The sequence below is a fragment of the Neodiprion fabricii genome, chromosome 4, assembly GCF_021155785.1.
Source record: "Neodiprion fabricii isolate iyNeoFabr1 chromosome 4, iyNeoFabr1.1, whole genome shotgun sequence".
Taxonomy (NCBI): domain Eukaryota; kingdom Metazoa; phylum Arthropoda; class Insecta; order Hymenoptera; family Diprionidae; genus Neodiprion; species Neodiprion fabricii.
Genome location: NC_060242.1, coordinates 982,854 through 997,977, shown reverse-complemented (window position 1 = coordinate 997,977; position 15,124 = coordinate 982,854). Strand labels below are relative to the sequence as shown.

Below are 15,124 nucleotides of genomic sequence, written 5' to 3'. Positions count from 1 at the left end.
ACGAGTCCGTATCGAAAAAGAGAGAGCCAGAGAGAGAGAGCGAGAGAAAGAGAGAGAAGGGGGATGGAGAGGAGAAAAAAAAAATAATACTTCGACGAGGTGGCGTCGCGTTCGTTCTCCTCCTCGAGATAAGTGAATCCTTGGATGAGTTCCCCGGGACGGGAAAAGGAGAGACGGAAGATGCTGGAGGCTGCATTAAAAACAAACACACGATTTTCGAGATACATGATCCCGAAACCTTGCGGAAAGAGTAGGCTTTGATCCCGGGGCCTGAGTAAACATAAATGCCATTTACCAAAGAATAGAGATTCGGCTCGACTGGTTTCCGATATCGCGAGCCCTTCGACGGTCTGAATAATTCAGAGGCTAAAAGCGCGATGGTCTAATCGCGGGGCTCGCGTCTTGGATCGAGGAGTCATTTCCTTATTTCCCGGAGTCTCCACGACTCGAGGTTATAGCTTAGAGGGAAGCCAAAAGTCGCTGAAGTGAAAGGGAAGACCAGTATAAAAGAGTCCTGCACGCTGTGCACACACATTTGCGAAAGTGTTTTCCAGCCGACTTGCGAGATCTCTCCTTTATTCTCAAGTCGAGAAGTGTACCCACTAAAATCATCCTCCATACTACGCAGCTGCGGGATTTTGCGGAACTTTAAGGTATACGCTTACGATATAAATAAATTATGCAAGTAGTGGACAATTATACAGGCAGGAGGATTTTTTTACTCGAATTCGTTTATCGAAAACTGTTTATACCACTGCCGGGAGTTTTTACAAGTCCCTCGGTTATTCCGTAAATAGTTTACAGACGTACACTTTCGAGCCTCGCAGTAACAAGCGAGGCCGAAGCTGAAGTTGTACGCGCGCCTTTTTCCACTCCGCGTTTACCCGTAAGTTCGGCCTGCAAAACACATCTCGCTTTTCCTAATTAATAGGAATTCCCCTAGTACCAATATTTGACGAATTGTACACACTTGGAAGGTCTGCAGCTTCCGAACCCCGGCAAGGAAACTGTGTAACGTAAATATCGCCCGGCGCAGAGCGCCCGGGGTTCAAGTTTAATTAACGAATCAAACGGCATCGCTCCAGACGAGCCGGCAGTCAAGTGTGGCTGCCCTTTCGAATAGACCGATGCCGCAGAGTCGTTGGCCCTTGGATTTTTACTCGACGAAAGGTTTGCTTTTTCTCTCCGGTAGTAATCGAGGGAAAGACGCGTGAGAATCTCAGCTTTGTTATAATTACGTTCGTTGTGGTACGGAAAGGTGTACAGATCGGTATTGTTTTCAAACTTTTTCATTTGGAATAGCGTGCCGGAATTCAGCCAGATTTCCAACTGCCAAACTAGGTTGGAAATATTCTCAGCACCGGCAGCAGCAGGAGAACTAATGCAAAAAGAAAAGAGTAAGGAGATTCGAGTTTGGCATTCGACGGAAATGCGAAACGAAATGCAAGGAATTAGTCGACCAGCGAAGTAAAAATTGGATGAGCTCAGTGACGAGGGCATGCAGACTTCGGTAAAATACGTTTGATCGAGCCGCTGCTGCTCTGGTTTGTCGAAATCGAAAACATCGTGCCGTATTTGCAGTGGTTAAATATTGGCACTTGGCAACCCTTCGCAGCGGCAAGTGGAAACTGTGACCGACCTGTACCTACCGTCCGTCCCATGGAACGAGTCTGCATCACTCTTCTCCGTTATTCCGTTTGACTCGCGGTTGATAGGTATAGAGGGCTCGTTGCCACTCGATTGCGGATACTCGGAATTTGAGTGACGATTTTTACCCTCGAAAGGGAATTCGAATTTCGGCGAATTATAGGAATGACAGTAACTCGTGCGCTGTTTCGATTTCCCGACCACAATTATCTGCGTCTGGTTATACTCCGGTCAAAATAGATGTGAATTAAATTCTGGCATAGCCAGCGTTTCGAAAAAACAGCAAGATTTCACGTTTATTTGCGTTTTCCTCGAAAACTGCTATCGATAGGCGAAAAATTACTCGACCATCGTGTAGAACGGAAAATTCTGTGTTCGTATGAAATAATAATAATATCATCACCAAAATTCCCTAAATGCCGTCGATACTTGGAGTTTTATTTTTCTTAATTTGTTAATCCGACTCTGTTTCCAACATATGATAGAATTCGATGTAGAATTTTCTGCTCTACACGATGCTAAAGTCATTTTTCGTCCAACGATAGCAGTTTTTGAGGAAGACGCAAAAAAAAAACGTGAAATGTTGCTGTATTCTCGAAACGACGGCTATGCAGCTGAAAGATGACTCCGAATTCGAGTTCCTGGGGTTCGTAAATCTCTGTACACAAAAAATGCAGCAATGTCCCGATTTTTTTTTAATTCAGGCCCACGTTGACCGGACTAACATCTCGTTGCTAGTTTTCCGATTAAACTTTTCCTTCAAAGCTTTCGTTTCTTCAATCCAAACTCGAATATCACGAAATATTTCCCACTCACGAGATGCGTGCGAAGAAATAACGATACGTTTATAAGCGAGAGGGTAGTTTTTGGTGCAGTTTAAATTCGGAACGGTAGGTACGAGGTTGTTCAGGGTGCGTTAAAGCCCCTGACTCTCGACGTGCATTAACTCGATCCTCACTCGGCCACACATTAGAGTTAAACCCCCCGGCATTGTTACGCCGTGTTTCACATTGTTGTATCCGTATCCCCGTCCCCCTTTATCCATCTATACACAGACACGTATGCGAGCCCTCGACGTCGGCGAAATATGGCTACTCGCGCGTTACGAATGGGAAAGGATTACATTGTTCTACGGGCTGCTTAGGCGCCGCAATCCAGCCCAACCACATCCTTTCCTCCTCCTATTATTCACCATTATTATCGTAATTGACACCATCGTCGTGAAAGTTGTTATTACTTCCAACCCTCCAACGCGTTTCGAGTCATTTTAAAACACGTTCTCAAATTCTTTCGGTAAACAAGTTTACGTAAAAAGATCGTCCGACATTCTTCCCTTCCGTTCCGTAAACCGATCATCCGCTCGATTTTATCTCACAACGAAGATTGATAGCCGCGAAGCATTGAAAATTGCAGAAAACACGTCGAGCATGTCGTTCGTCACTCGCTAACAAAGAAAAAAAAAATCATTTTCCTTCACGTTCGCATGAAGCTTCCGACGCTTTCAGAGCATTCGATAGACAACAAGAAAGATTGCGATCCGAGAGTTGTCAGCCGATGCCAAAATTAGTCGAATTGGTGTAGCGGAGGGCGCGTGTAAACACATATTTTGCTACCCCGCAGGGAAGGGGGGAGAGACTCTTCGAGTGCTTTAACGCCATGTATAAAACATGTCGAGCCAGGCTCTCTCCTGACGGCAAACTAACTGCCCGGATTGTAGCGGCCCGTCGAGTCGTGACGGCTGCAGCGCAGATAATCTCAATGTACTTACAAATCGTCCCTTCCTTCCGGTAAACTTAACCGCCGGTAAACAAGGCGCGCGCGTAACCTGCTCCTCGATCCCCGCCATAAACCCCGCGTATCGTTACCTAGCCCCTGTAACTTCTGGTCCTCATCCCCATTCTCGACCCTTGACCCGGTTCGTCGGTCCGTCCGTCTGCTCCTTTACTCCTTGTAACTCAGACTCCCCTTCCCCACCACCCCAGGCACCCACCCTCACGTTACAAAGACAAATCGTCGACGTTATTACGACACCGCGTCACGATCAAAGACATCGACGTCGAAACATTTCGTGCAAATATCCAAGCCGACGTCGTTGGGTGTGAATTCTTTTCGAATCGCCAGAGGTTCTCGAACCTGACGATCAACGATCGCTCAGTCATCGTCTTTCCAGTCACCTTTTTTTTTTGATGATTATGACGAATTCACAGTGGATTCGATCAGAATAAAGTAAAAAAGCATTCTTTGATAGATTTTCAAGCTGGATATATACGCTAGGGTGGTTCTTTTTTTTTTCGTTTTTTCACCCCTTAAGTGCCCTTCGAAAAGTTAGATTTTAGCTTCTAACGAATCCTCGTGATACCGAAATTCGGTCCCAAAATACAAAAGGGTGACTCGTCCGGTTTGAATTTTTCAAGCACTCTAACCGAAATATCTCGACAGCTATACAAGTTGGAAAGTTGTTTTTGATCTCATTTCGTAGGTAATGAAATTTTCTTCGAAAACGGTTCTGACTACCGTCCACCAAAATGTTCGTCTTGTACTCGATGGGAAAGTTTAAAGTTGACTGCATTGAATAAATGAACGAAGATGCTTGCCGTAAATTTTTATCTCACCCGTGTTCCAGCCTAACACAAATAACGTCACGTAGTAGTCACAACATCATTTGAAGAAAATTTGATTATCTACAAAATGAAAGTAAACACAGCTTCCTAACTCGTATAGTTTTCGTGATATATCTGTTAGTCTTTGAAAAATTGAAAAATCAACTCACCTTCTGGAATTTCGCTACCGAGTTCCGGTTTCACGAGGCTTTGTTTGGGGCTAAAAGATAAAAAAAAAAAAAAAAAAGTTTCGACAAAAAACCAGCCTAATAAAGGCGTTTTTTTTAACGACACATTTTTCGCCCCGAGTCGAGTTTCAATTTCTGCGCTCGTTGCAGATCGCGCGGATGTTCGTTCTGCGGAATCGAAAATATCGTGAAATTGGAATCCCGACGAGCAATTTAACGAACGCCTTGTTTCCCTTTTCAGACGGCGTACCGTTGCTGTTGCGTCGGGGCAAATTGGGCTGGGTGTGTGAGAGCTGAATGCTGTTTTCCACATCTGTGCCCCTTCCGCTCCGTCGCTGCAGATTCGCGATTCTTCCTTTCCTTTCAGCCCTTCGGACGCGAATTCCCGCAGTACAACAGGCGATCCCCCGCTAATTCGAAACGCCGTACAGGAGCCGGTTTGTTCGTCCACTGAGATTATCATTATTATCCAAGTATTGTTCGCTTCGAAGGGATGTGAAAAAAATGGCGAAAAGAGAGAAAACGTGCTGGCGGAGCGACGCCTTTGCAAGAGGTGAAACTCGGCTCTGTCAACGCCTTCAAGCGATCCCCGATTTGTTTCAGGCCTCGCGCTTATTTCTCGGACCATCAAACCCCCATCAAACGCACGTGCAGCGGGCGCAGCTGTTGCAGTTTCGCGTCAAGGGTGCCCGCCTACGTCTTATGTGTATATATATATAACGTGCGGAATCTTTCTCTTCCCCGTCGAGTTCTCGGTCCTATGGTTTTTCTCTTCCCGTCCCTTCCCTCGGGCAACAGTTCTTCATTACTTTCTCGGACAGTGATACCAAGCCTCGGCGATGATAAAATCCCTCGGTAAGAGTTCCCGTTTCAAACACATCTCCAGCTTCTCGCTCGCCAGTTTCACCCCCTATTTCCTTTTCTCCTCCTTCCGCATCACTCGCGCCCATTCAAAATCGTGGTACGACAAAGGGCGAACCACTCGACAGATTTCGCTCTTTTCACCTCTTCGCCTTTTTCCCCCGCGTCCAGGTTACCCGTAACCGAAGGTAGAAACGACCCTTTAACTCGGCGGCGTGTCGTTCATCGGTCTTCTCGACAGCTTCATCTTCCTCCGAATAAAACTAGCCACGTATGCACACCACGTCGGTCTGTCCCTCGGTGATTGACGCTCGACTGTCGAGGTCGAGGATACGTTATATTTCACCAAGGAAAAGAAGCCGGCACCAACATCGAATTGGAATGGAAATTGAGTCCGCGGCTCTCTCGGGCGAATCGAATAATTGCGATGAAAATCATCTCGGGAAATTCGATTTTTGTTTCGATTGAAGAATTTTACAGGTAATAAGGAAGGAAGATCGTTGCCAATTCCGAACACACGACGCGTTCGCTTTCTAAAGCAGAGAAAAAACGAAATAGCTCGTTTTCATTTTAAGTTGATCCCGTCGCGTTTCACGAGCCTTAACTTTCTCCGAATAACGGAAGCAATTATGATACTCGGTTCGTTCGGATTTTCTCTCCTTCGGTAACGGTTTGCGGGTTGATTTGCTAATTTCCTGGCTTTGGATTCCCGTCGTGCCGACATCCGTTTCCGAAATGGAGTTGCGGGGTTGGAGTGGTTCAAAGAAGAAACGAAAATAAAACGTCGAAGAATGAGCAAGTTAAAGTGAAATGTACAATAATACTTCGCGACGTTCACTATTCCATTTGGTTTAGATCCCAAATTTTCCTTCGTAATATCCCGACCTAAACGGGTTTGAATTTTTTTTTATCCAGATCCAGATCTCTCGACTCGTTATTGACAATGGAGAATTTTATCGAGTCAAGAAACTGATTTTACGAGATTTCAAAAATATGCCAAATCCCGCGGCATCCCCCTTAAGCCAGGAAAATGCGGAGAGACGGAGGGTTGCGGACAATTTTGGGTCACTAGCCGTTAAACCGCCCTTAAATCTCGCCCCGAACTGCAAACCGAAAGGTAGATAAAATCCAAAATGGTTGACGGGGTCAATCTGTGAAACAAAACAACCGGAAGCCGAACGCGTCTACGTGTTTCCGGAGAAGAAACGCAGCATTTAAATTTCAAATTCAGCGGAGACGTTTCGTGCAACATTCTTGTTATTGTAAAGTAAAAAAGAAAAGGAAAAAAGAAAAAACCTCAGAATGAAAAATGAGAGGAAAAGTGGAACGAGATATTTGAACCGTATCCCTTGCTCACGTAATATATCACGAAAAGCCAGAATCGAAACGGCGAACCTTTCTCATAGTTTAGTTCCTTCTCACTAACTTTTTTCTTTCTCTCTCGTGTTTTCGCGCGAAAACTTAGTTCTTTCGTTCTTCCTTTCGGATCGACGTTTCGTTTACCGATATAAATTCTGATATTTTCCAAGTGATTCGTGATGCTTTAATATCCTCTCGCTTGCGTGGAGAGATATAAGAGAGAGTGTAAGTATAAGTGTGTGTGTGTGTGCGCAAAGAGGAACGCTGCGTGATCCTTACTTTCATTTTCAAATATAAACTCGAAGAGTCGATATACTCGTCTGTTTATCCAATATAAAAAGATAATCACAAACAGAATCCTTTGCAACATAATAAACACACGACGATACGCTTGCGATGTAATTGAACTCTGTGAACTTTTAAAATATATGTATATCTAAGGGCTGACTCTAGTGACGCGATTAAAAATTTCATATACGGCATCCAGAGAAGGGAAAGGAAAGAGAATAATGAGGAAAGGTAGAAAAATTTGGGGGCTGCAGGACGGATATGAGAATTCATATACATTGTTTAAATGAAATATCAGTGTTTGGAGAAATAATTCGCGAACAAATTGAGCTTTAAAGTTTGATCGACTTCCGCGGTGGCAACTAGTTCAAAATTTAGTACGACAATCCGATTCTTGTGAACCTGACTTTTCGTCCTTCGCTCCTTCCCGAATTGTTTGCTTGTAATTTCGGGGAAGACTTTGTACCTCGCGGAATTCGGTGTCAAGCCCGCAATTAACGCCACCCTCGTAAATTAAGGGTGTCCAACCCCCAGGGTGAGTTCTGCATCGCCCGAAGATGGCGACTCGCGAATTTACTCCTCGGTATAAATAATGTATCTAGGCGTAATACAGCGGTTGGAAAATTCACTCCCCACGGCAAGGAGACAGAGAGAGAGAGAGAGAGAGAGGGAGAGGGAGAGAGATAAAAGCGCTCGATGGAAAATTCACCGAAGGCATATGTCGCGCGTTTTACGCGCCCTTTCGGATATCGCCGCACGCATGAAATTGGCCCGCACCCCTTGATTTTCGTCTGCTCGCCGTTGCGGAAGTTCGAGCATCTCGGATCGGCCTTATTCGCCGGTGAAATCCACTCGGAAACCCGACGCAACATATCCGTCCGAGCATGTGACCGGATTTCACTACCCCTGTCCCTAATCCGGGCGATTCCCGCGACCTTGTCACACCCGCTTTGCCGCTCTGTCACTCGCGAGATATAATATAGACTCCGATCTGCGGGCTATTTAACCTCCTCGTTTCAAACTTTCGTGCCTGAATTATTTCCGTTGTGTCAGATGTTTTTACAACGCCTAATATATGACGTATCTCGTATTGATGTAGATAAAGGTTGCTCAATGTTTCGCAAACTTTAAATATCAAGACCGGAAGTAACGGGGGTGTAGAACGTAGATATTTCGGAGGGTGAAATACGAGCTTTGTTAATGCTCGTTAGTTATGCCCTGTTCGCGGTAGGTAACACAGGCCTGCGTAATATAACTTTTAATTTCCTCTTAAAATAATAATGCCTGTTTTTTTTTCAAGTACTCAAGTATGTTGAATTGAAATATAGCGCTAGTTTTTTTACAGCACATCGAGACTTATTTTTATGCAAGATTTTATGCAAATCCAAAAGGCTTGCTATATCTTTTTCTACTTTCTTCAAAACTCCCGTTCAATCTTTTTCTCTTGTACTTACGTAACTCTAAATATACTTAAACTCACCATAATCTACAAATAGTGAGGGTGGATGAATATTTAAATATCAACAGTATGATTAATACATATAATTAACACAGAGATCGGAAGTTAACTCTGGTAGTACTAATAAAGCCGAAAAAACATTACTCGGAAAGTCTACGCGATAGAGTTGTTTAAATATTTTTTACACAGATTCGTATCTAACACCTACCGATGTTACAGCTCAGTTTCGTCAAGGGAAAGGCATCGCAGGCCCGTGTTTGTAATTAATACCCTTATTATTCTTGTCTCTTTTGCTATTTCGCAGTTATCAAAGCAACGACGAATATAATTCCACCCCTTGGTGTAGTCGCAGCTGGATCGAACCATCCGGCATTTACCCCTCCGAAATTTCAATTTCAATTTACCTTCATTATGTGATTTCGTTTCTCGTATTTATTATTTGCAATATTCGATTACCATTGCCGACCTATGCTGCAGGCAGGCACGCTCCTCTGCTCTCTAAAACTGTAAATACACACGGGAATCCGGGGTTAATACGCGGCTCGAGAGAAACGCGGACCACTTTCTATCTCTCTCCTTCCGTAGCCATGGCAACACGCTCCAAAGCTCAAACGGCAAACAGACACGTGGATGAACGAAGAGGGAGAGAGGATTTCGTCCGGCTCAGTTCGGTTCTGTTTGCTTCAAAAGAAAAATTACGGATTAATTACACGCGGATCTCGCATATAACAGGAAATCCCACTCCTCGGCACCGCATATCCATCCCATTCCTCGAATACCCGATCGGCGGATGAAAAATCTTGCGCCCGTAAAAACAAACTCACGTAATTGTCTCCGTGTCCCTCTTTTTCCTCACTCTCTCTCTCTGGTCAATCATATATAAATCCAACTTCACAGAGAATTGAAGGATCCACGGACAAAATATACTTTGTTGAAAATTACACCTATCGTTTGTTTTTCCCTTTGTTCGCGATTTTTCCAGCACGGTATTCGTCCATTTGCGAATGATAGTTCCGGATGGAAATTTCGCTGAAAGGCAGGACGCGTTGTGTTCGCAGGTGGCGAGAGCCAGACGGCGTTTGCAAGGGAACCGAGGCTTGCAGGACGGCTACAGAAACGCAAGCAGGATTGAATGCCCGCCGGGATGATGGTTATCTACGAGCGAATGTAACGCGATCGCGATTTTCGCTCGCCTTCCGCTCGGCGTGCGTCTCGCGTAGAAAATCGCACGGAATCGCCTACACGTATCCATTTCGCTTTATGTCCTTCGTGTCCGTATCTATTACCTTCCACTGTGTGCATTATATACTTGGATTTACCTCGAGCAGCTGCCGCGGATACTTCCTTGAATTATCCTTAATCCCCCGTATATGTGTGTATGGATATTGTATCTGGAAAGTTATTCAGAGAAAAGAAAGCAGCATTGAAAATGAAACTGATCGGGATTTATATTCGACACGTGTGATTGATCTTGTTGGTCTCCAACTTATATATATATATATTTCTATCGATTTATCCCGTGAAAAACCGCCAAGAAATTTACTTGTTCCTTCTTCATTCTGGACAGAAATTGCGATATCATCCACGCTTTAATTCACTTGGAATAAAATTGCTTAAAGAAACAATTGGTTGTCCGCGATATTTTCGTAAACCTGCGGTCGAAATAAAATTTTTATATCAATCCCCAGAAATGATGTAAAAAAAAACACGCGACGGTTCGAAAGAATATTTTCAATCGCGTCGTTTTTCACCACTTTCGGTAATAAAATCGTCGAGGAGTATAATAAAACAAACGGCCGCGGGATATACTTCCAGTCGGCAATTACGATAATTGAACGGACATATAACGTAACGTGAATACAGCGCGATGCACCGAGTTTCGGTTTGTCCTGCATCCTGCAATGGTCGTATCTGATCGCGGGGGGTGTTTCTGGCTGGTAGCGTGTCTCTGGGCTAATCCTTGGTTATCTCAACGAGGCAGGCGTCCCGGTTAGCGGCGTGGCACTCTATACAACGGGATCTATTGTCTTGGCTTGGAGATTAATTTGCGGAGTCCCTTAGCTGACGGGGGGAGAGGGCGGCCTGAATAAAGACTGAGAGAGCAATAGAGAGAAATATATATATATATATAGAGAGAGAGAGAGAGGGAGTCTCGAAAGGAGAACCGGAAGAACAGTTTATTCCGTTTCCGTTTCCGTTTTCCGCCGCTCCTTCGCAGATGTACCGCTTTTGTTTCCCTTAATTAGCCTCATTAATTTCTCTACACATTCTTCCTTCACTCTGCCGTACAATACGGAGTCTACGTTACAGCGCGTAATCATCGCCTACCGCATGCGTCGATCTGCAATGATCGTTCATCCGGCGTTTCATTCCAGCTCGGAATCAATTTCCGAAAGAAGCAAGAACGGACGTAGAAAAAAATAATAAAAATAAAAATAAAAAGAAAAACAAAAAAATTTCCAAGGGAAAAGAACGGTACGGTAAGAAAAAAGCAAAAAATGATTGACTCTCGGTCGCTGTTTCGGTGTTGCGAAAAAATTGACCCAAATATTTCCGTGTGTATTGCCGCGAAGAGGAGGGAATTTCGCCAAGTACTCACCGCCATTCAATCATCGCCTCTCGTCTGTCGCCCGGTTTCTTTTTCTCCTTTTATTACCTCTGTCACTGCCTTTTCACTCCACTTCACCCCCTTACCTCTCGCCTTCTTCGCCATCACGCGTCTCACCCCCTATTTTGCGTACTCCCTTCGCTCTGTTCTATCCGTTGTTCTTTTCATTTTTTGAAAGAGAAATAAGTAACCGCCAATATCTTTCTCTTTGCCGGTCTATGCTTCTATTAACTATTTTCAAAAATTGATACAGCTGAAGCTGAACGGGGTGACTTCATCGCGGGGAAGGGCTCAAGCCTGTGTAAGACGTCGGTAAGTGTGTCGGTAATAGGAATCTGTATCCAGAACCGCCCTTGAATTACTAATTAAGCTTGTTCCACACGTACGCCGAATGAGCAACGCCGATACGATACGGTGCTGTACGGCATGGCCAAGAAGAAGAAGAAGAAGAAGAAGATGGCGAAAAGAAGACGAAGAGAAGAGGTTAAACTAAAACCGGCGCAGGGGGAGGAAAGGAAGAAAAGGCCGGAGAAGGGCACAATGCGCTCATCGTCAGACTCGGCACGGTCATCCCGACGAAGTAATTCCGCAGGTCAGCGAAGAGGGCTTCCTTCTCCAGCCTCTGGGAATCCCCGAAAATAGAAGCTACTGTACCTCTGGCGTAGATAAATTAGCGGCAACATCTTGAGCCCGAGTTTATTGTGTACATGTGTATTGTACACCCGCACACAAGGGTAGCGCCAAATGTGTCGAGACCTTTTATAGCAGTTTCTACCCTGCTGCTTTTTCTCTTTCGGTTTTAGTTTCGCTCGTCGTGAGGGGCGACAAATTCTCTATACGACAAACGATCGGCCGATTTCTCAGGTTTTAGTTAATTCGTCGTTGCTTCTGTTGTTTTCATTTTCAATTACGAAGATAATTTATGTATTTAATAATATATAATATTTATATATATAATAATTTAAGGGTAGCGTATCCTTCGAAGCGGCGCATAGCACCGTTGTTTTCGAATTTATTTCACGTACGGAGTTATTCCGCGGATGACCAACCGCAAACAAACGCGTCAAAGGGTATAACCGATAACGAGTGCCTACGAGGAGCGATCGGAACGCGAGCCAACGGATGCTCGAGTCGAGGGGAAAATAAATAAACGAACGAATGCGTGCGTGCGCGCGAAACGAGTAAGTAAACAAGTGGAAATAAACAATTCGATAATTGATTCTGGACGATAAAATTCGGAAAAATAATTTCTACCAGCTCGGTCGCAGTGCTCAAAATTATTAATTTGGTTCATTTTGTATAATTGCTCCGTCAAAAGGAAAAGGTGACGATTTATTTGTTGAGTTGCCTGTAATATTGACCAGTTAACGATGTTTCAGGATTACATGTATTTTCATTGATTCAACTAACCGCATTTTCCCGTAAAACATTCAAACAAGCTTCGCTCGCCTTTCAAGATAAAATGAATTTTTGAATAAATAGATTGGTAAAAAGAAGAAAACATGACAATAAAAAACAAAAAAAAAAAAACGCGAGCATCGCATAAATCGAAGGAAAAAGTGAAGAGAGGACACGCTGCAAAGTTGAATAGCGTCGACTGCTGCACTGCGGGAATCGAATCAAAGCCGGCGCATTGTGAGTTATATTTCTGTGTAGTAGCCGCTTGGAGTTTTTATGCTAAATCCGGGAAATCTGTTTGTGCGATATCCCGCAGGCTGCGGCCGTCATCCCCCTCAACTTTATCCCTGCAACCACGCGTGGAGCTCAAAGAGCTTCGACTGAAAACCCGCCGGATAGGTGTATGCGTATATATACGATGTATGCGCTATATCGTGTATGTAACCCGCCTATAGATCTCGAAGCTCCCGCTGCACTCGGCGAAGGAAACGATAATCCTGCATCGTGCGTAGTTTTTCCGTCAGTCGTTGCATACTATTATTTTTCTTTGAGGATCCGTTAACGCAACGCTTCGTCGTTATCATTGTTTGGACGCGCGAAGAGTGGATTCGTTGAATTTATCACACATCATCTATCTGTCTATCATCAGATTGTTGACCTTGAGTACAATTTGCGAAGCAATTATAAAACGATCGAAATACACGTTTTCACTTGAAAAGATTAATTATTATAGACGGATTTTTTCATAAAATTAACGACTTGTAAAAACCCGAGAGTTGATATTGAATTATATTTAATTGATATAATATTCTTGGTGATATTTTTTCAATCTATAATGACTGGAAAATAACGAAGAGACGAATTTGTCACACACACGATTTTATGACTAATTTAGGTATACTCGTTTCGCCGGAATTCCGCGAGAATCGCGGTCTGACCAGACACTGACTCGTACTACTTGGATCCAGCGTTTAGCCCGCTTTCTGACATACCTCGCAATCATACTGCAATATAAAGCAATTCCGATCGATTGATAATTTGTTTTCAAGACACCTGTACGACAATTTTTCGGAAAATCGATACCAACGCGTATTGGAATTATCGAAGAATAGAAAAATGTCTGCTCAAATAGTTGTTCGCAGACTATTTTTAGCGAAACTATAATTTACTAAAGTCACGATTACCGATCGATTGCGTTATTACAGACATTGCGATGTCTCCTTGTTTGCTACAAAGATTTATTTTAACTTGGTCGTTATAAATAATTGGATGAGGTTATTTTCCACGTATCGCTGCACGCATACGGTGGAATTCTCAAGTGAGAAACTGGCGGTCTAGGTTGCTCTGCTCCGTACATAATAGGCATAGTAATTAACACCGATGAAAAGAGCCGTAGAAACGTACGTAATTCCACGCAGATATTATACCTGTACGTATAATCCGAATGCGAAACAGACCGAGGATAGTTTAACGAGTTTGTTTGTTGGTTCGTTTGTTATTCTCTACTAGGCGAGGGAGGCTGGGCGGACCAACTTTCAGCGATGCGTTTATTTGACTTCGCTGCATCACATTGTTCGCGAATTTCCGCGAAATCGGAATCTGCATGAGCTGTTTATAAAACTGTACTTTTTTATATGTTTTTTTCCGTTTTTTTTTTTGTTTTCTGTTGTCAATAAGATCGAAGATTCTGTATAAATATTATAGAAAACAACGCGACTCCACTTAGAAAGGAAAAGTGGTGCGAAAATAATTTTCAGTTCAAGGTTTCAATCATTCGTGTTCGTTACATCGAACATGCAGCCGGAGACGGTAGAGAATTACAGCGACTGATTATTGAATCGAGGGGTAAATTACGGAGGGTGGAATTTCGCGATGCAGTTCATCGGAGTCCCAAATGCATGCGGATGCAAACCGCGGAATTTCGGACGTACACGCCGAATATCTACGGGAATAATCGTTCTCACTCCACCGATTGTAACGAACATTTCAGATCGAACGCGAGCGTCAAAGTGGTTGGCTTCGGATAAATGCCGAGCGCTAATTGGCTACAATTCGGATTTATCGCCGCAACACGGGCAGCCAAATACGTAAAAATTTAATTCTGTAATTTTCATATTTCGATTTTCGTTGTTGATTTGCTGTGATGATATTTCTTTAAGCTGTTGGGTTACTAATTCGACCATCTTTGAAAGAATCTTTTCGACAACTTGTACTACAAATTTGATTTGAATCGTTTTATTTACGGAATTTTATTTGAGATACGAGAAGCAGTCAAGATTTGGGAGGCTTGAAAGAAACTTAACCCTTGGAGTCACAGTAGCAAGTATTGTTACCAACTATTTTACATTCGTTGTTTGTATATTTAGAGAACCTTTCAACATATTTGTTTGCGCTTTTGTGCTATTTCTAACAGTGCACTTGTAAGTTTTCAATACTCGAGAGTAATTTTTGCGATATAATGTAAATTATTATTGTTAGAAACAAACTGATTGACCAAAATTGTGAAAATTGAAGAAATAATTCACTTCCGAGAAAGTTACCCCTTTACACGTATACTTGTTTTACATAAATTATAAGTTTTTGGGGTCGCTGATTACGAATCTGAAATCGAATTTAAAAAATACAAGATGGCAGATTAAACATGGCCGACGAAAATTTCGAATTCGATCGAATCCGGAAAAAAAACTCTGTCCAGGCGTTTTGGGGTCACTGATTG

The 15,124-nt window shown here is 43.3% G+C and overlaps 1 protein-coding gene across 4 annotated transcripts in view; it reads right to left on the bottom strand.

Moving 5' to 3' along the window:
* Positions 1-15,124, bottom strand: part of LOC124180787 (zinc finger CCCH domain-containing protein 13) — a 116,400-nt gene that overhangs the window by 24,880 nt on the left and 76,396 nt on the right. The window lies entirely within an intron of this gene.